This window comes from Serinus canaria, chromosome 4 (genome assembly GCF_022539315.1).
Source record: "Serinus canaria isolate serCan28SL12 chromosome 4, serCan2020, whole genome shotgun sequence".
NCBI classification, from domain to species: Eukaryota; Metazoa; Chordata; class Aves; order Passeriformes; family Fringillidae; genus Serinus; species Serinus canaria.
In genome coordinates this window covers 56,574,748-56,599,748 of record NC_066317.1, presented here as the reverse complement: position 1 = coordinate 56,599,748, position 25,001 = coordinate 56,574,748, and the positions used below count along the sequence as shown (strand labels likewise).

At 42.4% G+C, this 25,001-nt stretch overlaps 1 protein-coding gene across 2 annotated transcripts in view; it reads left to right on the top strand.

Moving 5' to 3' along the window:
• The window catches only part of LOC103824290 (complement C1q tumor necrosis factor-related protein 7), a 395,389-nt gene that overhangs the window by 5,328 nt on the left and 365,060 nt on the right, over window positions 1–25,001 (top strand). Inside the window, exon 1 of one of the 2 annotated variants that reach the window (XM_050973476.1) lies at window positions 9,108–9,606. The exons of the other annotated variant lie outside the window; for it this stretch is intronic. The gene's annotated coding sequence lies outside the window, so the exon portion shown is untranslated. Of the gene's footprint in view, window positions 1–9,107; window positions 9,607–25,001 lie in introns of those variants that run through there. 2 annotated transcript variants of the gene reach the window in all.

Genomic DNA, 25,001 nt, shown 5'->3' with positions numbered 1-25,001 from the left:
TGGCTATCTCCATGCTGACAGGCCACACACCTCAGTCCTGATTCAAAATTCCTGTTCATGGAATTTCTCAGACAGAAACACATCCCTTGGCACTGTGTCACCCCTGAACAGTGCCTCCTGCACTACCAGGAGGTGCCTAAATTGTAGGACCTGTTCTGTACAGCAAGAGTCTGCTCTGAACCTGCCTGGAGTGCCTGCCTCTGACAGATATACACAATTTGTTATCAAATGCAGATAATCCTTAAACTCACCAGGAGAAAATGTCCAGGAAAAAATAAAAGGGCACCTTGGGAACAGGAGCTGTTAGAAACTACTGCTTATCTTGTATTCTCCCTTTCTGCAGACATGCTCTGTCCTTGAGAGTCAGGGCTTCTGCCTGAGATTTTTGATTGCTAAAGGCTGGGAAAATATGTCTGAATGATGTGTGTAAAACATCTGTTTCTGCAGCCCAACAGGGCATGTATTAAATCCCTGTAGTGAGAGTCAGGTCACAGCTGAGGTCAGATCAGTCCTCACAGTCCCTTTCGTTTGTGTTACACAAGGACATGCACAGACTGGGTCTGCTGTGGGTGCTGCTCCAGGGCATATTTGGATTGCTGTATCTGGCAGGATTTAGCACTAGATTTCCCCTCCTGCAGATAAGGACTTGTAGCCAGGAGGATTGCTTTCACACCTCCTGAACAAGTTAAACACCCGTGTGAAGTGCTTGGATGAGATGCTCTCTTGGCCATTTCCAACCTGACTCAGCAATCAGGAAGTTGTATCACCTCTGCAAGGATAGGCCAGGGTTGTAAAAACTCTCTGTCCCTTAGTTAGGACCATTTTCTTCATCAGAAGAGATGGCTGGGACACTCACTGCCGTCAGTGTTTATGCATGAGCAGCCTCTGCACTGACTCTGGCACGAGCTTTGGATTCCTTGTCATTAAGACTTGATGATCCCATAGCAGAAACAATTTTGTTTGCATGGAAGAACTGCCAGGACACCCTTAAACGGAAGGCTCTGCCAAGATCACCTTGCTGGAGATGCTCACCACTGCTCCCACTCCCCAGGAACCATCCTGAGCAAGCCCAGGAGCAGGCATGAGCCTCCCCTGCCCGCTGAGTCCCAGGGCAGAGGGGGGACAGCCTGATACTTTCAGCCCCCATGGCCAGAGGTGGGCAGGACATGGCCTGGCACAGAATCCCCCTTCAGAGAGAGCAGCCCAGCCAGCCCTGTTCCTGTGCACTCCTCCATTCCAGCCTGTCAGCAGAAGCAGATGTTTCTAATTTATCACTGAAACCAAACAACTTAATCCACCAAATATGCAGCAGTGGGGGGTGAGGAGGGGGGGGCTTTCACTTAAAGCTGATTTATAAATTGGATGATTAAGGTTAATTTGTCTATGAATTAGGCAAATCTGTGTCAGATATTGTTACTAATGCTTCCTCCCTCTAAGTTTTGCAAGTCCTAAACATCCAAAGCCTTTTCAACCTGAGGCAATGGGATGCATTCCTGTTCTGCTGGCCAAAAGCATCTGGCACTCTTTCCTTTCATCAACAACTCCAATATTTATCTATTTATCCTTCAGAACATTATTTGGGTGTAACAGATGCTGCAGCCCTCTGTGGTATGGGTGCCAGAGGCAGGCCTCAGCAGCAACCCTGGCATACACCTTCTTGTTTTTGGGAGAGCTATTTCCCCTTGGCTGCCTGGCAGGGAAGGCTGGAGGGCAGCCTGGCACCAGAGAAGCCTGTGCTGAGAGCCCCTGGCAGTGGGACTGTGCTCAGGGCTTGACAAAAACTGCATCTTCACAACATGGCTGAAGGCCCTGATGGGAAGGGAAGTCTAATCTGAAAAGGGTTTGGACTCAGGAAGGGTCCTGAGTCGGAACCCATTTCAGATTAGACTGAGAAAATTATTGAGTTTCCCTGTGCTTATTGATCCTGGAGGTTATGGCCAACCTCAGATCATCTGTGTTTCAGCACATGCACAGCTATTGATCCATCCAGCTACAAACAATGCACACACCCAGCTCCTACAACCAATACACCATGTCCTGCTTCAGCTGACACCCACTTCAGGCCAGCAGTTCCTACTGCTCACAGCTTGTGCTGCTGTTCATGGAACAGGGCTCTTCTCCAAGCAGCTGGCACTCAGCTGCCATGCCCAGCAGCAGTGAAGAAACAGCAATGCAGTAGCCTTAAAAAGACCTTAACAGCATCAGCCTTGTGTGCCTGTGAAAGGTGAGGGGGAAAGGCAGCCCCAGCCAGCAGCAGGATTGTCAAAGCAGCTGGGCATCCACAAAACAGCAAATAGCTGGTGCAGGGATGGGAGGGGGTCCTTGTGTAGGGCCTTGGCAGCCCACAGACCCCCACCCTGTGGTGGCCAGGCTGGGAACACCAGGAGCACAAACTGGTTACATGGGAAAGGAACAGCTGTACTGATTTGTTCAGCTGCACCTCTGAAAATAAGGATTTCATTAGGTGTCCTTTTCTGACACTGCAGTGCTTCCTCACAAGCCCGTGCCCCTGCTGCAGAGAGGGAACCAATGGCTCTGACTGACCCTGGATGTCCCACACAAGGATAAGTTCCTTTAACCCAGGGGTGTGGGCACCTGTACTGCAGCCATGGCATAACACACTGCTTTTGGACATCTGGACTTCCAGGTTGGATTGCAGTAGCTGAGTTCGTTGTAAGAAAATACAAAATAGCCACGGCATAGCACACTGCTTTTGGACATTTGGAATTTCAGGTTGGATTGCAGTAGCTGAGTGGGTTGTAAGAAAATACAAAATAGCCTGACATGGGGTCACTGCAATGGTGCTAAGGCTGTGGGATGCTGTTGCAATGGCCAGTGCCCCTCTCCTTGGCAGTCTCTTCAGCTGTAAGCAGGATCTCCTGGGGTTGGAGCAGTCAGGAAATCCTTCTCCTCCATTATTTCTATTAAGTGGTAGCATAGACAATGTACCAGGATGTCACTGAACTTCCAAATATTAGGTAGGCTAAAGGGAAGAGTGAAAAGGAGAATAGAGGAAAACCAGGAGGAAAGCAGCAGCAGCAGTGGGAGCAGGAATCAGATCCCTTGGTGCTCTGCTACAGCTACTGCCTTTCCATCCCTCCTATACACAAAATGTGTAAAGCAAGCTCGAAAATAATGGGTTTGAGAAGAAAACTGAAGACCCCTGAAACAACATTGATCTTAAAAAGAGCTGAAGCAATTCTGGTTTTTGTCTAACAAAAGAAATCAATCTTTTTTGTAATTCAATCCAGACAAGCCTGTAGCACTTTAAGGGTTTTAAGCTACATGCAATGGGAGCACCATAAACAATTTATTCTGCAAAGGTGCAGTCTGCTTTTCATGAAGCCATGAAAGTCATGAAGCCTTTTCCCAAATGAAGAGATGGCATCCAATTCACTTTTACCAGTGATACAGCTCTTTACTTCTTGAGAGCTGGGCTGTGCTTCAAATGGTGATATACACTGTAAGTGGCTTCTCCTCTACCTAGTTAAAGAGGTGCCTTCCCTCATTCTGTACCCATAAGGGATGGTCAAGAGATATCCTCGTGTCTGAAAGCTTTGTGCTTGCAGGAAGGAAATTAATTGCAGCTCATTGCAAGAAAAGAACATTTTACTTTGATGTTTTCGATAGCTTGGTCTGAAATAGCCTCAGCCTCACTCCAGACCTGATGAAAAGTGATGAATTTGAATGAGTAAAGTTGTTTCAAATTTCCAGATATATCTTGTACATGATATTCTGGAGCCTTGATTTTTATTTCTGCTTGGTTTTTTTCCAAGGTTATAGGGAAGAAAGGGATATAGATTTAACTTATGGGAGACTTGATGTGTGCATAAAGGACCATTTTCTTAAACTGTCAGAAGATTAAACATATTGTTTTGCAATCATGTTCAAGGTACATGAGCAGCAGATTTTTGATGGGAAAGTGACACAAGCTACTGATAGAAAGCCTGCTCTCTAATTCCTGAGGAGTTTATTTTGCCTTCCTACCTCTGATGAAGTAGCAGTACTTGGATTAGGTTTTGCTTTTGGCTGAAGATACATTCCACAATGGAAGAATGTCCTTGACTTAAAACATCTCCAGGATTCATCCATGTTGTCTGACCTCTGAGAGGAAAGGCAGTTTAATAAAAAATCCTTTCTGACCCTCAGATGGAAGATCACATGAGTGCAGGCTCAGGACATTTATATCTGAGCGTGAGAGTTTCTTTTGATGGGTTTTAATGTTATATGTTGTTGATGTTCCTAAATTATACAGCTCAGTGAAGCATTCAAAAACAAATGTTCAGGCCCCCTGGGGTATGTTCAAGGCCTAAGGATAAGCTTTGATGTGGATATAAAGCCATGATGGCTGTCAGATCCTCAGTCATTTTCCAGTGGCACCAATGTGACCACAAAGGGAATATATATATTCTTTCACACAGTTTTGAGCCAGAACTTCAACTTCTGCTGCTGCAAACTGATTATGCTGCCTTTGCAATCAGTGCAGCAGTATGGCTGCATATCAGCTCAAGATCTGGCTGTTCAGATTTCAAGACAGAAGTTATATGGGCAAGGTATTACACATTGCAGGTTTAAAAAGGAGATTTGCCTTTTACATTTTAATGACATATTAAAATAAATTACAAACTAAAAAGTCAGAATTCTTCCCTTTTTTGATGTGGAGTTTGAAGCATCAACAGGAATTTGCAGATCTTGTGGCCTTGCCCATTTTCCCTAGTCTTTACCCTAGCTGAGACCACATGAGTTAGTGTCATTAGCATCTTGCCTCAAGTGAGAAATTGCTGCAATCCTAATTTGGCTGGCCTGGCAGGCCCCAGCAGGAATGCAGCAGAGTGTCTAGAATGGGGGCTGGCAGTGTGGGACATCCACATAAGGGTTGCAAAGGAGCTTAACTGGAACCCTCAGGAAGCAGAACTAGTCTAGCATACATCTGTGGCCCATATTATATTTTTTTTTGTTTTTCACAGAAGTGATCTATCATTTCCCAGCTACATGCCATCTATCTATCTATCTATCTATCTATCTATCTATCTATCTATCTATCTATCTATCTATCTATCTATCTATCTATCTATCTATCTATCTATCTATCTATCTATCTATACATACATACATACATACATACATACATACATATGTATATGTATTTAACCATGGTGGGACCAGGTATAAAATAGCATTACTCACCAAAATCTAGACATGAGATCAAATTATGAGGGCCATGCTTATGAGCCACTCATTTAAATATAAACATTCCTGTCTTTCAAGAAAATACTATCTTGCCTTTCAATTCTTCCCAAGCCCTCCTTATGTATGAACTGAATTTCAAAATTGAAATTGATTGCAGGTGTCTTAAGTATATTTTTCTAGGCCTTCAATTTAAACAAGTTACAGCAATACTCACCTTCATACAGTTTTTGATCATTATGATATGAATTTTCACTGACAGCAATAAAGACCATGGGGAGCTTTCCTCATTTCCAGAACCAGATTTTTTTAATTTGGATCCTATTTTAGGCTGTCAGAAGGGCTGCTTTCTGAGGAGAATCATTCATTTGATGATCCCTAGTACAGCTGCCTACCACATGTACAGCAGCAGTGTTGGCATTTTTCATTTCCCCCCACTTTTAGCCTCAGCACTGGAACCCATTACATAGCTGGCATCTCATAAGTGCCATGTTACTTTGACCCTTGCTTCAAAAAATGATCTGTAACAGCAAGGTGGCTTTTAATAACTAATAGCAGGAATGCACAGAGAGCTGACAGCAAATAGGATGGCAGCCCTGAGAGATGACCACTCAGTTTCTTACTCTGCAATCAGACTGTAATCTCTGGCAAATATCATCCTTGTGCCCTAGGTCCACATCTGTAAAATGAGACCCAATGTTTTGGCTTCCATGCCACATAAGTAGAATCAAATAACTGGGTGATCAGCTATGGCAATAACCACAAGATTGTAATTACCAGGGATAAAAGATGCAAAATCCCTCTGGATCATAATCACATCTTGCTCTTGGGAGTAATGGGGGTCAGGTGTGCTGTATGGAATGGAAAACTCTGAATAATAGAGTGATCACTGAAGAGATGGCTGCCAGCCAATTGGACCTGCTTTTAGCAGATGTTGGATGAGATGAACTCAAAATTTCCATCCCAAATTACCCCTGTGACTCTGTTCTAATGCTGCACCTCTGCAAACACATCCCTTTGGGCCACTGGGGATCAGAGTGCACATGGACAAAGTAGTGCTGCAGGACACAGCCTGCCTCCATCAGGGAGTGATCAAGCTGTGGACTGAAGCAATTCAGGGCACATTGATGCCTCCACCAAAAGCACTTTGGTACTTGAGGCCCTAGGCTCATCCTAGAAGAGTATAGGTGGCTTTAGGTAAAACTGGGCCTCCATGGAGCCAAGCAATGGCAGGTTCATCTCCAGGTTAGCTACCTAAAGGTAATGAAGGTTTACCACATTGGGGAATATGCTCTCTAGTTCACATTTACCTGCCATTTCATCTTACATCACCCCTGCATCAGTGTTTCAGTCCTTCTTGCTCAGCCTTTACATGAAATAGCAAAATTAAGCCTTGTGGTTCCTATGGACTGTCTATGTGGCATCTCTCATGAAGTAACAAAGCGTGGACTTTGTAAAAGCCCTGTACACTGACATTGCAAATAATACCTACTGGGATATATATATATATATATTTTTTTTTTTTTTGGGGGGGGGGTTAAAACAGTGAGTAAAATGAGACAATTTTCAAAGTCTGATCAGTGCTCCCAGCCTGCAGGCAGCACAGCCCAACCCATCTCTTGGGTGGAAAGATAAATGAAAAACATAAGACACTAATTTATATATAAGGATCTACGTTTCCCCGGGGGGAAAAAAAAGAAAGAAATAATATTCCCATGTTTTTGATGTGGTTGACCATGACACAGACTTCACCCTTTAAGTCCTGCACTTTCTATCTGTGTTACAGCTCAGGGGGCCATGGCCAGGCTTCCATGGTCACGGTCACTGTTGCAGTTGTAACTGTGACTCTTATGTTGGGAACTGTTTTCTTAACTCTGCATGAACATCTGTGAATGCACACACAATAACATCCAGTAAGGCAAATGACCTTTGCAGTGAGCAGCTGCCTCCAGTTGTGAGGCAACATTGCACAGGGCCACGGTAGAATGGAGCACCCAGAGGCTCTCAGTGCTTACACAGTCGTGGTGTGGCTGAATTGGGCTGGGGATAAATGACATCATCCAGCCCTGGGGGCTGCAAGTGCTCTGCCCAATGGCTTGTTGCTTCCTTAGTCAAAAGCCGAATCCCTGGAGCAGAAACCAAGTCATGCCTGGGAGTAATTAAATGGCACTCAAATTAGTACTGCGGTTTAGATGTCCCTACTGAATTGAGCTCAGTTCAGCCCTCAGAAGTTAGGTATACATTCTGCTTGTCTCAGAACACTTCAGAGAGCAGCAGGTCATGGGTCCCAGGCAGTTTTTGAAGTTTAGCCTCTTGCAGTTACGGACAGAAAGCTGGAGAGGATCCTGATACGCCCCTCTCGCGGGACTGCTGCCTGCAACCTGGGCGTGTGCGAGCAGGCTCCGTGCCAAGCCTTGCTCCTACACACCAGGTCACAGGGCCTCCAACATCATAAAACAAGGCTGAAAGTCAAAAATGCCAGCTATTCTCTAAAAATAGAAAAGATGAGCTGGGACAGAGAGAGAAGACGCGCCCTCGCTGATGGTTTAGAAGTGGGGGAAGAGGTCCAGTGTGGCAGCTGACAACAGGCTCACCCCAGAATGGCTGAGTAACAGAGCAGTAGATATCAAACATGTATTTAAATTTAAAAAAACAACCAAAACAGCAAATATTTTGAAATTCAAGATCTATGGTTTGATAGTGCCTCGTATTTTGACACTGTTAGTGGAGAAAGGAAAAGTGAAAACAACGGGAAGAGCTGAAAAGAGGCAAAATTAATTTACTGTGGACTTATTGTTTCAGTTTTCAACAAAGGAAATGGGTATAAATGGAAACTAAATTGAAACTGAGGTCTCTCTCATTCAACAAAATATATCACTGCTACTAGTCAGCTACAGTGCAGAAAGACAATTTAATTACTAATAAACAACTTTGAAGTTATACTTGTGTTTTAGTGTCATAATAAAGTTGCAAAAAAAAACCCAATAGAAGCTGAACTCAAGTCTTCAGGTTCAAGAAAAACATTGATAACACACATACAAAATGTGTAGGGAATTTTTTCAAGTTCATTGTTCACACAAGAGAATAAAAAAAGAGATTGATCATTCTTCATTAAAAACTATTATTTCCTTCATCTAGAAATGCTTGTTAAAAGTTTTGAGGGCTTTTTTGTTTGTTTCTTTTATCTTTACGTTTCATAAAGCCACGAAAATTGAATTTACAATATTTTAAAGTTTGATTCTGCACTGTAAGCTTATTTTTCTTTTTTTCCTCTTTTGAAACTGGATACAATGGAATGAATGAGGACTTTGATTTCCTTTCTTATCTTTGCTGCTCTTAATACAGCTTTTTTTCATCTTCTCCATAAAACCCCTGTCCTTAGTGCCTGAGAATTATATGATTATGTTTAAACTACTGTCTTTAGTCTTGAAGATGTAATTTTAAAATGGAACAGGGAATTTTTTTTCCTGAAACCTTGAATTTACCTATTTTCAGTTATAATACCTTTTTACTTCTCTTCTTTGTCTCACTAGTTGCTTCACCGAGGACGAGGACTTGTTGCAAAAACTGTGCTTGGTTTTATAAATTTAGTAAGCTTAAGTAGAGAAAAGGGAAGAAATAGAGGGGAAAAAAAAGTAGTAAACTACTACTTTTAACTACTACTTAAGATCTTTCTTTTGAAGGAGAAAAAAAAAAACTGGAAACCACTCGTTTTGCTTTCAGGTAATTAATAGAATTTATGATATCCAAAATGCTGAACTTTAGTCTGGGTTACATTTCCTGGCTGGGATACAGAGAGATTCTCAGAAAATTGAGGTTTGGAATAGAAAGCCAGCAGCAGCCTCATGTGAAACACAAGGAACCTCAGCAGAGGGGACAGAGCTTGAGAGTGCTGCCACTTGGGACCCACGAACTGAAATAGAGAGGCCTGTCATCTTTGCTTTATTTTTAAAATATGTGAACAAACGAAAGGCCAGAAGGCAGCCCTGTGCTTGGGCTCTGCTGTGCTGTGCTAGCAGCACTGCTCTCGTGCCCCCGGCGCAGAGCACACATGGCACAGCTCCTGCGCTCCCGCGCTCGCTCTTATGTTACTGCTCAAGTATGCATCCAGCGAAGAGCCAGCAGATACAGGAGAGCTATTCTGGTTGTTGAGGTCAAGGACTCCTCTGCTTTGGATTCAGCAGAGAGGGAACTCTTTCTTCGTAGCACCAGAGCTGCTTTCTGCTTTTGCAGTCTGCTGTCAGTGCGCACCACGGATAAAGAAACATCTGAGAGCATTTTTAAAGGATTTATCAAGCCAAAGCACTGGTGAGCTATGTGCTGTCTCCAGTGTCAGAGTTAGGAGGCTTTCAACAAGGGACAATATTTGCACAAAGTGCGAGCCAGAGGCTCCAGCTGCTGCAAACTTTTGCAAGCCATGTAAGTAAAGGGCTTTATTTTGCTGAAACAAACTTTGTATATTCTCTTGTCTCATAAAAACACTGAGATAATATAAATTTTAGATGAATTTCCTAATACTAGTAATGTTGCTATCCTGCTGTCTCTTTGAATAATGCATGTATGTCGGCACAATAATTAAATATCTTACCTTGTTTTGCTTGCAAGTCTTGTAAAGAGCAGAATCTGTAGTGCCTCAGGCAGGCTCTGTTTGCTTTTCTGATCACTTTTTCATTCTGTTTCTGAATAATTTCTGTTCTCCGTTTGTGATCAGCACAGAGACCTTTCTGATTTCTCGGATTTCTTTTGTTTCAAGGATAATGAGAAGTTGGCAGGGAAATGAAAAGGCTGTGAAAACAAAGAGCATAAAAGTAGTTTATAAAGTGTTGTCAGTGAACCCAAAAGTGGTGTGTAACCCTCATGTTGAACTTGTGGTCTTGTGAAATTTTATGTGCTTTATAGTGAGGTTCAAGGAGTCACAGATTATGTGAGTAAGAGGAACATTAAATAACAGAAGAAATATTTTGATTGCTTTATAAAATGTAACTTTATGTTCATGCCTATATTTAAATTTGCCACTTTCTCTGTGGTTATCTGGAGCTTATGGTAGGGGATGGATCGCCTTTCTCTGAGCTTCACAATGTAACTTAAAGTCATGAAATATTTCCTTGTCTTCTATGTAGTTCATATACTTTTTGGTGTCAATAGGCCTGGCAGACAGCTTTTGAAATGCCAAATTTCTCTTCTTCTCTGTGAAGTCCTCCCTGCCATTTTGATTGCTGCCAAAATGTAGGCATGGTGATAAATAAATGGAAGCTATATTAGATTCACTTAGACAGGTGGTAGTACCCTGAGACAGAAACTTCACTCAGAAATTTCAGTGTCTTCCTGTTCAGAGAATCTCTAGTTCCTCTGCATTCCTTATCCAGAAAGCATCTGATTCCTATGACTTTGCACATTCTATTTGGCTCACACATTTTCCCAGTTCCCAATAACTTTTAACAGGCCCTTTCCTCCAGGCCCACATGTCTGAAAGGTGGAAACCCTGCCCTCCAACCCACACAGTGCAAACCCTGCCCTCCCACCCTTCAACCCTGTCACATACCCACAGGTACCCAGCCCAACTGGAATTATTGCAGAAATGCCACTGCAATCACCTCTTGCATCAGGTGCTCCGAGGAACATGGATGCTGCCCTAAAGAAATACCTTTGCCGCATCTCCCAGCCCTCCTCTTGCCCTTCATTTCCTTGGCAGGGCAGGACCTGCCCAGGGAGAAGGGCAATGCCAATTAAGGGAGATGCCCACAAGTCTTGGAAGGCCATGGGAAGGCCCCCCTTGCTGTCAGCCTGGCAGTCAGACCTGGCTGCCAGAACAGCAAGGGAATGAACAGACCTGCTGGGCTGGGGGATGCAGCTTGCTGCTTCCAGGGAGGCTGGGGACTCACCTCCCTAAGCAAGCACGGGGAAAGGCCTTGCAGAAAGAAGTTTTCAGGGTAATTAGGATCACACCTTGAAGGTGCACTGGCAGGAGCAAGTCAGAGGTGAATGGTGTGAAAGTCAAACCTCCAATGATGGAAGAAGATGTTGCTTTTCAAGAGAGTTGGAGAATGAGAAAAAGTTTAATTTTCAGCACAGAGATGGGTAGGAGCTGTTTTCTTTGCAATACAAAACTCTCTAACACCTAGCTGGTGCAACCACACTGCGGGGAGAAAACAGCAGTTTATATTATAGTTTTTGAATTTATGTATATTCATAAATTCATGTGTTCTCTCAGCAAATGCATCTTTTGAGTTCTAAAGCTTTCTGAACCTTTCATATAGTCCTTTGCTTTGAAGCAACAGATGTCAGAGAGAAGCAGATGGTTCTAGCTTTGAATTTGAACATCTTTAAATACTTTGTGTATATTTTATGTGAGGAATGCACTCTATCTTGTTATGCAGAACTGATGCACTAAATGAAAAGTATCCATGTCTGGATGCTGGATGTCTCTTCCTAGCTCACAAACCAATAAATAATAAACCACATATTTTTCAGGATTATTTGTTATGAGATATTTTCATCTAATTATTCAGCTTGTGTTTTCAACCTTGAAACAAACTGTGAAATGCTTTAATCTGATGTGAGCTCAAAGAGAACAAGCAACAAAAAGAGCCAAAGGAGCTTCCCCGGTTGTGAATTGCATTTTCACTCTGCTGTATCCTGTGAGCAGGCCTAAAGCTTCCTCTTGCACAGTTTCCCAGAGGAAATAATACAGTGCCTATGGAAACAACTGAACAAAATCTTTTGATCTTTCTTACTCTAAACTTTCATTTTCAGAAGATACAGCTATGAAATTTGATGAGTGGAGAATCTAAGAACATAAGATCTGAAACCAGGAATAAATTTGGGAACACAAATAGAAAGAAGAGATCTGAAATAAGAAAATAACTCATTTTCTTTGAAAGAAAAGAAATCATAAAAACAGATTTCAACCAAATGGTTTGCTATTGGATCTTAATTTACTGCTCCAGAAAGTTCTTTTCTCCCTCTCTGCCTGATTTTCAATCCGGAAGAGTTTGTTTGTTAAAGAAATCACCTGAGACAACCTGTGACATGCAAACTGTTTAAACTTTACTTAGTTGATCTTAAGATCAACTTCTTGCACTTTATTGCACATATTGTCAAAGGCTTTATTAATTGTATTGACATAAGAGATGTTATCAGTGCTTATACCTAGTGCACCAGCCTGGCTGGGAAAAAGAGAAATGCCTCAGTTCAACCAAGCTTTGGAGCTTTTGCCTCCCTCTCTGAGAAGGAATGGGATGGTTGAAGGGTTCCTGGTGCTGAGGGGCTGCTAGAAAATCTCAGTGGCGATGCAGGACTTGCTCTTTCCCTCTCTTTTTTCCCTCTTTCTCCAATTCTTCTTGAAACCTTTTCCTTTCTCCCTTCTTCAGGATGCAGAATGTCCTAATGCCAGGCTCTTCCAGAATGCAGGTTTGCTTCAAAGCCTCTCCTTCCTCCCCAGCACCGTGGCTGCTGTCCAGCCTCTGTGGAGTAGAGAAGGTTTGGGATGGAGAAGGGGCCTGATGGGGCAGAATGCCCCAGCACAGCTGGTGATCCCAGCTGTCCATGTGTTTGGATTGCAGTGGCTAATCCCCATCTCTGCAGGTACAGGAGAAGTCACCACATGTAAGCAAAGCATGAAGGCTTTTGACCCTTGAAATCTGATGCCCAAGGCTAAGGGATACTTTAATTACTGCTTTGCACTTAATTACTGCCTAATGTTATGCATTTCCTGGTGGTTTCCAGAGCCAGACATCTTCTGGGACAGGTCATTTCCCAAAACAACTGTAGACTGACAAATCCAGTAGCTTGACAAAAGAGAACATTTCCTCCAGTTCCACTTTGAAAGCTTTAAGATCTCTTTTCTATAAAAAAACTGTAGAGTTAAAAAAAAAAAAAAAGGAGAAAAAGGAAAATTATTGAGGTGTTCTATTTTAGTATATTATTTGACAATATCAGGTTCCCAGGTTTAGGAATCTGCATACAAATGAGAAGGAGTTGTGAAAGCTTCTGATTGATGGACTGTCTTTCTTTCTGACAATTCTAATTATTTAAGGATTGGAAATGTTGAAATACTTCAAAAACCAGAGGCAGTATTTTGCTACTTGACAGCAGCATAACTCAGAGGGTGGCTCTCCCAAATAAATCCTTGCCATATAAAGAGGTTACAGCCTGATGTGTGGTAGACTTGGGCTTCTCTGGGGTCTATCTCAAGCCCTTTTTCTCTCTGTGAAGCCCTTCTATCCCTTACTCTCTGGTACAACACTTCAGCACATACATATTTATTTTGCCAACCACCTCTCAGGCTTAAAGAGCTGGGGCATGACTCAATGACTGTGGAACTGAGAACTTACTAAAAGTCTGTGAAGATGCAGTAAACTGAAGGTCATTTTCCTGAATTCTGGAAATATGTGTCCGTCCATGGCCACCACAGATAAACAGGTTCTTTGTAAAGAAGGAAAGAAAACAGCTGTTAATCCTTTCCATGGTGCTGTGGGCCTGCAGCTTTGCCATAGGTTCAGAGATTAAAAAAAAAAAAACAACCTTCCAAACCTGCTAGAAAGCTCTCAGTCTGGGTGTTGTACCAGATAAGCAGCAAAACTGACCACAAAGGACCATAAGTAGCAAAATATCTCCAGATGAGCAGTGTGGAGAGTGAGAGCAGTTGCCAGTACTGTGGTGCCTGTGGTGGAAAAGCTCTTGGAAGGGAAGGAAGCAGTGCAGGGACATTCCAGGCTGCCGATGGAAAGCAAGTCTGGAAGCTGCTCTGAGCGAGCTGCTGCAATGGAGGGCTGCAATGGGAACATGGACTCCTTGCTGTGAACCTGCAGGAAAAAATGCCATCATCCTTTGTTGTCAACTGATGTTTGCTCATGCAACTTTGTTTTGAGTGACTGCCCATTTCTGAGCTTCAGTGAGGTAACTTATAAACTTGATATCTTAAATGTAGCTGGGGAAAAGAGTGAAGGAGAAAGGGGAGGGAAATCTGCCCACATTCATATTCCAGAGAGAATTAATTCTGTTTTATTTGTAAGGTTTCCTCTGTGGCTTTCAAGTTATTTCCTGAAATCTGCAATTACAATCATGCAAGATCTGCATCCAGCTTTTTCTAAAATAATGTTGAGGCAGAACAAGTGATAAGTAAACCAATTTTTTCTTTGAAGGTCATCTCTGTTTTTGTTTATCAGCTGATGCTCTAGCAAGTAGTTTCTGCCTTGAGGGGTTGTTGATAGATTGCTCCCTGAGATAGCTCAGTATCTCAGCTACCTTGTCCCTGTGAAGTCCTTTTGAAACACTGAGAAAAATGTCAGTGCTCACCACAAATTGATTTTGGAACTTATTGGTAGTTCAGATCCTTGACAGCACCAAAGGGATGTGGTGGAACATGTGGGCAAAGGTGACGGTGCAGGGATCCAAAAGAAAGCATTGGGAGTGTTTGGGGGTTTTTTGGTGGCAATCAGGAGCCAGACTCAGTTTCCCATGGTTGCAGCTACAAGGCACAGCCAGCATGCCCAGATCACTGCCTCAGTGCATGAACAGCCTCCCACCTACATGCACAGTCATCAGCATGGCCTCCCTCAGAGGAAAAAGGGAATCCTGCGGGATTACACAAATCCGTCAAGGTACAAGAGAGCAACAAAATGAATGTCTGAGCATCCCAGGTGGGCAGAATAATCCCCACTTGCAAAGCTTAAGATTTGGAAACTTATATTACTATTGTGTTGACCAGACCATATCATGGCTGTGTTCTTCTCCTTAGAGAAAAGGCTCTCTATCCATGGCAATTTTTGTTCAAGAAGGAAAATGTTCAGGAACTGTTCTCTGGTCAGACTGGCCATCAGTGGTCATAGAACAAGAGAGTAAGAATCCATATTATCTGACAATTAAAATATTTTATCATTATAACTATTGCCAGATACCACATACACCTCGAATTTTTTAATCTACATATGTGGAGTCATCTTTTATTTATACCCACTTTTGAACATTAGTTAAATTCCTGTCACTTAAGGGGAAATGAGAGAAAAAACAACTACAACTTCTGGATTTCTGCTTAAATGATAGAAGTTAGAAGATGAGAGACATAAATAAACACAATACTTGTGGGGTTTGACAGGTCAGATACAATATTTTTTAATAATAGACATGAACTCAGTGCATGATGAGAAAAGCCATCCTCATGATTATCTTCCTAGTTGAAAAAAATTACAGTTTCAGGTCAACAGCATGCAGAGATGTCTGGAAAGTGTTGCCAAAGACCATCCCAACAGTGCATTTATGCTTTAAATATCATATTTGAAATTAGTCAGTAACAGCTATGTCATCTTGATTTGCATGTAATAAGATGAAATGATGCTCTGGGGAGATGGATGTACAGCTAGCTGGCAATATTTTTTTTTACTTTTCTCAAGTACTGAAATTTTAGAATTCTCAGGGGTGTATTTCTCTGACTTTGCACTTAAATAAAGAAACACCCCGTTGTGGACATATCTAAGACATCACCTCTTCAAATGTCACCCATTTCTTTCTGAAAACAACACGTGCAGAAACTAATATATGGACATTTTTTCATAGGCATGAACTATGACAAAATTTTGCACATTATCAGCCTTCTTATTCAGAGTAAGGCTACCTTATGGTCAAGCTGTGTTTCAGGGCCCACTGGACCCTGAAACAGAGCACTAGACCCTGTTCCAGGAAAATATCAGTTGAATGAAATGTCTTCTCATTGGTAAATGCTGTTTCCAAGAAAATGTCTCTTTGAGCTACAGGGGCATTTCCAAAATGAAAAGGCCCTGGAAGGATCCAAAGTGGATCCTTCCAAAGTAGAAGGACCCTGGCTTCTTGCAGACAAGGGAAGGATGTGAAAGTCCAGAGAGGTGCCTGGACTTTCACATCCAGGGGTGCAATGGGGTGGTGATGACTTTGGTCTTGCTCCTTGTGGCAGATAAAGCAGCATGTGGGTCTTTTGACATCTTTTGCCTTCAGTGAAGCCCATCCTCACTTTTTTATCTCACAAAAAGACTGAAAAAAAACTTCAGCATCTCATCACTGAGAGAGTTGTTCCATGCAGGACTTTATAAATCATATCTTGCTACATTTATGGAAGTTATGACCCACACTTCTGCAGTCAAGGCTGTGGGCATATTTACTCATACTTATTTCACTGCAATGCCAGATGGTTGCCCCTTGTTGTAATGAGGTCTTAAATGTTTTCCCTGTTGCTCTGAGCTGGCATTTTCCAGGTCATGGGAGTACTTTCCCCAAATTAACAGTGTGCTACATAGTGTAGCAGTGTTATGTCTTTGAGGGCTCAGTTTTCATGCAGGTGCCTAAAGTCATTCTTGAAGATGATGCTCCAGTGCAGACAGGATGTTTGGCTGATTTCTGCTTCAGATGGCTTTTACCATCTTCTCTTTATTGCTGCCAGGGTTTTCTCTTGCTTCCCTGGGGACACCAGATGCATCTAATGAGTCAGTTCCAGCTTCAAAGCTGAAACGGGTCATGGACAGCAGCCATATGTTGTTCAGATTCTTTCATGGAAGGGAATTTCCTTTTTCTCTTGCTGGACCAATTCACTCAATAACAACTTTTTTAGATCAAACTGGCATCGCTTTTAGCTAACTCAAACTTTTTCTAACCTTATCTTTAATTCCAATTTTTTATTAAATGCTAAAAGTTTTTATCATATGTTAAAAGAAAACTGGTGCCTCAGACAGTGTGGTTGCTCCCAGTTTAAGTGATAGGAAAAGAACTGTTTAGACACAAAAGTCACAGGCTGTAGCTGGGGAAAAATGACAGCATGTAGCTGGTGCTTCTGACAACAGTCAGAGGCATGCTTCTCCCCAGTGTTGCATAAGTAGATATATAATGTATAATGTACTGCAACATCACAGCAGGTTTCCCAAATTGAAAACAAAGAGGAATAAAAGACTGCCGTACCTTGGCTCTTAAATCCCTGAATGTGTTGCCTGTGTTGATTAGTTACTTTGATTTGTGCTTCCCTGCACAGCTCATTTTTCCCTTTAATAAGAATTTGGCTTGTAAATTGTCACTTGCATTTGCACCAACCAGTGCAATTAGGCTGGAGTGACGGAATATATTACATTGTTTGTTTTCCATTATGTTTATTCCAGATGGTTTTTGTCACTGACTCTTTTTCTGAGCTGGGCTGTTAATAAACATAGGATAAATCTAATGAATAAATTTGCCTGCTTGCTGCAGATCTGTGGTGGTGGCTGAGATGGGGTTATGCAGCTGAGTAATGGGTTCTCAGACAAACTACAAAAATGTCAATTCTTGCTTACTTATGAGAGGCAAACTGTGCCCGTGGTTAGTGAAGGGTTAAAGAAGATGCTTCCTTTAAAAGATTTACATTTAAAATTTAAACTGAGGTTATGATGAGTTCATGGTTGTGATGCTTTATTGCTTCTCTGAACAAAGGAAATGTTTTATGGTACAGCTACAGAGTGAGTACCCATTTTCCAGCTTTTCATTGTCAGGAAGCTCCTCTGTGCCCTTGAGTCAGCTGTTTCAGTTTTTGTCTTGGTTCCTGAACAAATACTTCTTTCCTTCTTCAACCATCTTGTCTCATCAAATAGAAGTTGTTAAAAGTCCCTGACTAGGCTGGAGATGCAAAATCAATTTTAGAAAAAGAACTGGAACATTTTTGAGAAAACATATGGGATAAAGAAGAAATGAGGATGTCTACAGGGCAGCAGGATTTGTCTTAATCTGTTCACTTGCCAAAGTGGTGTTGACTGGAAAAAAATGAATACTGTGACAGCAGGTCTTGGAAAAGTCATAAAACTTAAGGAGTTTTTCCAGTAGTGGCCTCTTAGTTTTTTCATCAGAAAGGAGTATAAGAAAATCCAGTATAAAATACAGCATGATCTGTCCTAACATCTTGCAAAAGTTTCAAAAGCTGCATGAGAAGAGGTGACTTTGGTTGCTCAGCAGTGGAGTCTTGGTTAAAGTGAGTCTTGGTTAAAGAGCACATTTTTTAGAAGATAAGCTAAAAGCAGATGGTAGTAAATAAGTTTTGTTTCCACAAACATTTCCCACTTTCTCTGAACTCTTCCAGGGAGCTTATAGCAGGAAGCTGACAGCAGTGCTGCCTTTTGTCAGTACAACGTCTTCTCTCGTGTCTTTCTCTGCTTAGCTCTGCTCTGAGCAATAAAAACAGTGTCTGCCTCTGAAGGTAGTGCAAGGCAATGCTTCCCCAAGTGAACAGCCAAGGGATGAAGACTGGAAGAAGAAATTGTTCATCTGGGCTCCTATGAACCCACTTGCAGCAGGCTGGGCCCAGTCAGTGCCATGAGCTGGGTGGCAGTGGGTCACAGGCACAGTGGAGAAGGGAAAGTTTCTAGGAACAGGAATAGACAAGGAAAGGGAAGGAGAAGTAAGAGGTATGGGAACAATAATTGAAGAAGGCTCCAAAAGAATGCTGAGCTCAAAAAGACTAGAAAGATATGTGTTTTGGTAACTGAAATATAAGGAAAACGAGGATACAGCCTGTACCCACAGCACTGGGTGCCTGGCCAGGCTGCGAGGTGTGAGAGTGTTAACTCTTTTGGAATTAATTCAGGACATTCCAGTGCTTTAATTCACACTGTAAAAATAAACCTTGTGCCAGGCTTGTTGCCTATGGGGCTTATGCTCTGCTTTTTGATTCAATCATTCAGGAATGCAAAGCTCCTCTACCCGGTCTGGGCTTTAACAGCATCTTTGCTTTGCCATTACCAGTTGCTGACTGTGGAGCAGATCCATGGCAATGAAATCCATGGCAAAAAGGTCCATGACTGCCTGCAGCTGTTTGGGCATGCTGGTTCTGCAGGGTCTGATTCACATCTGGACTGTGCTTTCCCTCCTGTGTGTCTTGCCCACCACATTCTTCCTGGGCACCACTGCATGGCCACCCATGCAGTGGGGCAATGGTGAGTCTGCTCCATGGATGCCCAATGAAGGCTGAGTGTTTACTGTGAAATAAGCTAAATTAACCACTTGTACATCAGATTCCTGAGTGATTCACTGGTGGGGAGAAGGAGAGTTTAGCTATCCCCAGCCTGCTCTTTTTGTATGCATTGTCACACTAAAAATGCAGCAAGGTGCAAGTTGGACAGCAGAACTTGGAGACAGACCAATGGGGCTTGGCCAGGATAGGACTTGGTTTTTGTAATTCTGAACAATAGTTCCTGCTTCTGCCACTTCATTTACCCCAGTTCCTGGCCCCTGGAGGCCTCCAATGAGAGCTGCTTTTCATTTCACATCTTTCACAAGCCTTACTTTCAAGCTGACCATGATCAAACACTTTTGTGTCACTTCCCACACCCCCAGGCATTCCTTTGGGTTGCAGATATCTTTGGATTTCAGAGTTATGCTTCCTGTGCTCCCCAGACCCACCAGCTTAATTTTTCCTAGAATCCTTGAGGCTGGTAGTACTCTGTAGTTCTCACACTGACAGGTGGTCTACTAAGAAGGTACATAAGGGAAAAACATTGTGGTGTTATTTTTTGTCCTACTAAAAAATGGAGAAGATGCAGTGGGCATGATATTTTTGATTTATTTATGACTAGTTCTTATTCCAAGGAGTATAAGAGAGAATCAAGGAACATGGACCAATTTCTATTTGGTTACTCCTTGAAAAACTGGAAATGACCATGATCTAGTCTGATGATTTCCTTTGCACCAGTGCTAATGAGAACACAGTTGAGTCCGCTGATTTTATATCACATCCCAATGGACATGGACAATATATGCAGTGTGTTTAAACCTATCTGAATGCTGATTAAGAGTTCAATAACAACGAGCACTATTTAGAAATGCATTTTCTTGCTTCACTACTTCCATACACTCTCTTTTGATCTTCTGTGATTATTGCTGTATTCACTGTACACCTCGGCCATAAGAATGGGAAGCAATTGCAAAGTCTGTAGTGAACTTTGTGAAGTATTCCACACCTCTCATTTTATTTGTCGTAGTGTTTTGCTGTCAGCTTAGACTTTCTGAGTCTTGCCTTTTTAGCTCCAGAATGTATTATTGTATTTGAAAACATGTAGAGTTCTCATTTCAAGTAGAGTTTTGAAGGAAAAATAATTTATAACACCCAAAAATTATGCCATGAACCAAATTCATTTTATCCATCTCCTTTATGAAAAGATATTTTAGCCTGTTATAAGAAATGTTGATAATAATTATTGGATCTCAGTACTGACCTTGTTAACACCATCCAGGATGGTATTTAAAAACTGTTAAGGAAAACTGTTTCACTTAAAGATCAGTTGCATAGCAATTTCTGTAGCAAACTCAAATAGAAAAATGTTCTAGGTCTATTATTAGGCTCTATCCAATTCTACTCATGCCATTAAAGATGATTCATAAAATACTGCACATCTGATCCAAGCCAGATTCTGTCCTTATAGTTTGCATAATCCTACAAACCACAACAGTGCCCATGTATCACTTGATTCCCATCACTACCCCCACTTAGTGATGCATTGCAAAATGTAAAATGTACTTGAAGTTGATGACCCTTTCACCTTAAAAGAAAAAAAATAGAAAAAGTGCCTGTGCTCTCACAGGAGTAGAAAGCAGAAGAATAGCATTACAGCATGAATTCTCCATGTAACAGGAGCTGCACCTTGCACTGAAGATTTCATGAGTCTTCTCCAATTTATTCTCATCTCTGTAATATGCTAATATGTTAGCTTTACAGTGTAGCAAGCTGCCAGAGCATTGCAACAACTGCACTCAATGCCAGATGCTAAAAAAGCTTCTTGAAATATTACTAAATAAGGTATTGTGAATGTTCTTCGTGGGAAAAATAAGTCCATTCCCTGAGCAGCAAGAATAAGGACATCTCTCAAGTCTAATAGTTGTTTGTCAAGTGCTTGTGCTTCTTTATGGTGCCTTTCTTCCCTTTCATTTAATTTCTCTAACTTTCAATCCCATCTTGATAATTTTTTTTAAACTAAAATATCTATAATTTACTATTGCTTTATTATTGTTTGAGATACATCTTGATCCATTTAGAGGAGTAGCAACATACCAAGATTTCAGTATATTAAAAAATCTGAGTATCTGAAGGCTAGTTATTTGGGAGAAAATGGTGCTAAGAGCTAGAAGTTGGTTGGGTTTGTTATGTATTTCCTATATAAAAGGGGGTTTTTAGGATAATAAAACACTTTCTGCAGGTTCCCATGATGGTTAACTGCCTCAAGCAGCCTCTGGCCAGAAGGAGAGCACTGTACTCACTTGGTGAGTGGGAGCAAGACTTGGCTTTGAGGGAGGGCAAGCCATGGGTCCCAAAGGATTATGATTATAATGCTAACATTCAAAGCTGGAACTCAAGATACTTTTTTCCATGGCAGGGTATTCAGCTCTGGGGATAATTAAATGGCAGCACAATCAAATGCCTGCACTCATTCCACTCCTGAAGGGACCATGCAATAGCCCTCGAGGCAGCACCAGCCTGTTCTTGCTCCTTGTCTCCCTCCTGCCACATCTCCTCTACCACAGCAGGCTCCTACAGGAGACCCAAGGGCCTTCTCAGCATTCTCCTGGTGTATGAGCACTGCAGATGTGTCCTGCCTTGGGCTGGCAGGTTGTACAGCACGGGCTGGGTCTGCTGAGCTGGCACACACACAGCAGGCTCGTCACTACAGGGGACAGGGGCTGCCACCCAGCCCCTGCTTTACACAGGGTAATGAACCTCAGCCAGGGAGACCCAGGCACAGGGGCACCACAGCAGGAGCACAGCCAGGAAACAAGCTAATGAAACATCTCCTATCTGCTGGTCTGTGTGAAGGAGTCCTGGATGCTCCTGAGGCTGTGCGGTGCTCGCATCACCTGGGCACAGCATGGCTTCAGAGAGAAAACAGATAAACCCTTCCACCTAAAACATCTTCTATCTGCTGCATTCACTCTCCCACAGGTTGCCAAGATCACTTTATTTACTGTTTAAAATCATTAATGGAAACTGAAAAATCTCCAAGATCATCACTGAAATGTGCAGTTGGGACAAGCGGAAAAACTAAATTTATCACTGGAAAAACAAAGACAATACTCTTGTGAGTGATTAGAAATCAGTTTAGCACTGCAGTTACAGCCCTTCAGTGTCTCCTTTTTTTTATATAAAAATAGTTTTTCTCAGCTTTCTTCAAGTCCAATCAGAAACCATTTGTTTTGTTGGGTTTGTATTGGTCTGACAGTTTTCATGTCTCTCTCATTCACAGCCTGATTTCTCAGTTTGCTAAAGGACAGCTGATAAAACTCAGTTTCAGATAAACCAAAAATTACATTTATGCCATAAATACCCTCTGATTATGGGAAGACACGGTCAGTCTCTTTTCATTGGCAGTGAAATCAGTGCATGAAGTATGCTTGAATATAATTGTTCTTTGTTTTCTCAGGGACATCATGCCAAATTCTCTTTTTTCAGTACTGTCCTTATCTGAACCTTTAAACCCTTTCATTGTAAATGATGAAAAGTAGTTCCCTGTATACTCTGTAAAATCCTTTGTCCCTCCTAGATCCATATCCATTACACTCAATAAAGAGAAAAGGAAATATGTTACCTCACAAGCAGTCATACCAACTGCTGTGGTGAGATTTTCCCAGTTGCTTATGATTTACAATGGAATCTTATGCTTTTCACTTAGCTCCTAATAGTTTTCAAAAATGTCTTAGTTTATGGCCTGGGCTATGAGAAGCCATTATGCATATGCATTATGCATGGATTGCATATTTCAGTGGTAAAATCACCAAAGGGCTTGATCCTGAGGATGTACAAGAGATGTTACAGAATCTCAGAATGGGTAAGGCTGGAAGGGTCCAACCCCTCTGCTTAACCAGGATTCCCTAGAGCACATTATTCAGGGTTGTGTCCAGGCTGCTTTGAGAAGGAGATTCCACAACTGCTCTGGGCAATCTGTTCTGGCACTTGGTCACTTTGACAGTACAGCAATTCTTCCTCACATTCACGTGGAACTTCCTGGGCATCAATTTCTGCTCATTGCCTCTTGTCCTATTGCTTGGCAGCACTGAGCAGAGCCTGGCTCCATCCTCCTGCCACCCTCCCTTCAGATACCGACACACATGGATGAGCTCCCCTCCCAGTCGTCTCTTCTCAGGCTGAATAGGCCCAGCTCCCTCAGCCTGTCCTCAGAAGAGAGATGCTCCAGTCCCTTCAGCATCTTTGTTTCCTTCCTCTGGACCTGCTTCAGGAGCTGCACATGTCTCTTGTACTGAGAAGTGTAGCAGCAGCTCCTTTCACAGAGCTGGTCACCTTTCACAGTGGCTGCAAAGCACATTGGTCACTAGGAGCTTTAATTAACTAGGAGTTGTTAATTGAATTAACAACTGAACCACAGATTGCACCAAAGATTCCTTCCCTCAGCTGGAGGCAAGCTGGACTGTGGGTGGGGCCAGGTCATGCCAGCCACCATCCCTCTGCATCAGGCTCTTTCTTTGTCTCAGAGGGCTTTGAGAGCAGCAGCGAGGCTGTTTTCACTCAATGTGAAATTTCCATTATTAATTACCATGCAAACACAATAACAATAAAAACTAAGTATTTCTTTCATTATGTTTCATATTTATCCATGCTCTATCATCATATTAAAACCATCACAGTGTCTCAGCAATGGCAGGACAGTGCAGGATGGACAGAGCAGGACATCTCTCCCTTGCAAGTAGCTTACAATAGTTGTAAGTGCTTTTCTTCTCTCTGCTTGTGCTTTATGAGTATTAATTAACTCCTCTGGTATCACTGCAGGGCAGGAAATCATTGCCCTCCATATGGAAATAGAGAAATGAGGAGGATTATGTGATTTGCCCAAAGCTAAAAAGAAAATTGTTATCAGCCCTAGGACAAGAGCTGATGATTTTTCTTAGTGCCTGGCCCTGTAATGCAATTAGCAGAGCAACCTCCCCTCACCTCAGCTTCTGCTGTGCTACTCTCCACCTGTGAATGGCACTGACTCCAGCAGTGCTTGATAGTTGAAGCTGGATTTTGCTGTTAAGATTAATTTCCACTCAACAGGATGACTCCAACCAATATATTCTGGCATCTAAGAGAAACATTAAAATGTGTCTCTGAATTAAAGGGACATAAGAATCCCCTTTAACTGCAGCAAGAGCCTGACGCTTCAGCAATTTTCCAGGAACAAGCTGATGCTACAGCAGCATTTTTTGTGCCATCTAGTGGTTGCTGAAAATCAAATGCCAGACTCTGCCCCAGTGTGCCACCCAGCACCAGTGCCACAGCAAATCCTGCTCCTGCTCTGACAGCCCCTGCCCACTCAGGGCTGCTTGTGCCTCTTTTGCTTTTGCTGCTCCTGTTGCTGCTGTTTCATTTGGATGGCTGTGAGCTGCTAAACCTCTGGAAAGCTACAGCAAGAAGTGCTCTGAAAAAAGAGAGAAATAAATGGATATTCTTGGGACTGCTCTCAGCTTATGTAAATGCTGTGTGTCTGTGGAATAAGGAACACTTTCTTCATGCTTGGAGAGTGGGAAGGAAACTGTGGGGACTGAGGAAGCAACCAATATACCCAGAATATTACTAATTTGTTTCCTGAGGAGAAGGACACAACCAAGGTACCTTGGAGAAGGGAGGTGGCTGCTCCACTAGGCTGGACACCTTCAGGGAGGACAAGCAACTCTCAGAGAGGACCTCAGGGATGGGACCTAGATCTGGGGTTATTTTCAGCCATCATTCTGATTAACTTCTCAAAAAAGGGGATAGGGACTGATTTCTGCATATAGCCATGATCTTTAAAAGCACAATCAAAAGAAATAATTCTCTAGCAAGGGCAGTGGGGAAGGACTGCACCCTGTAT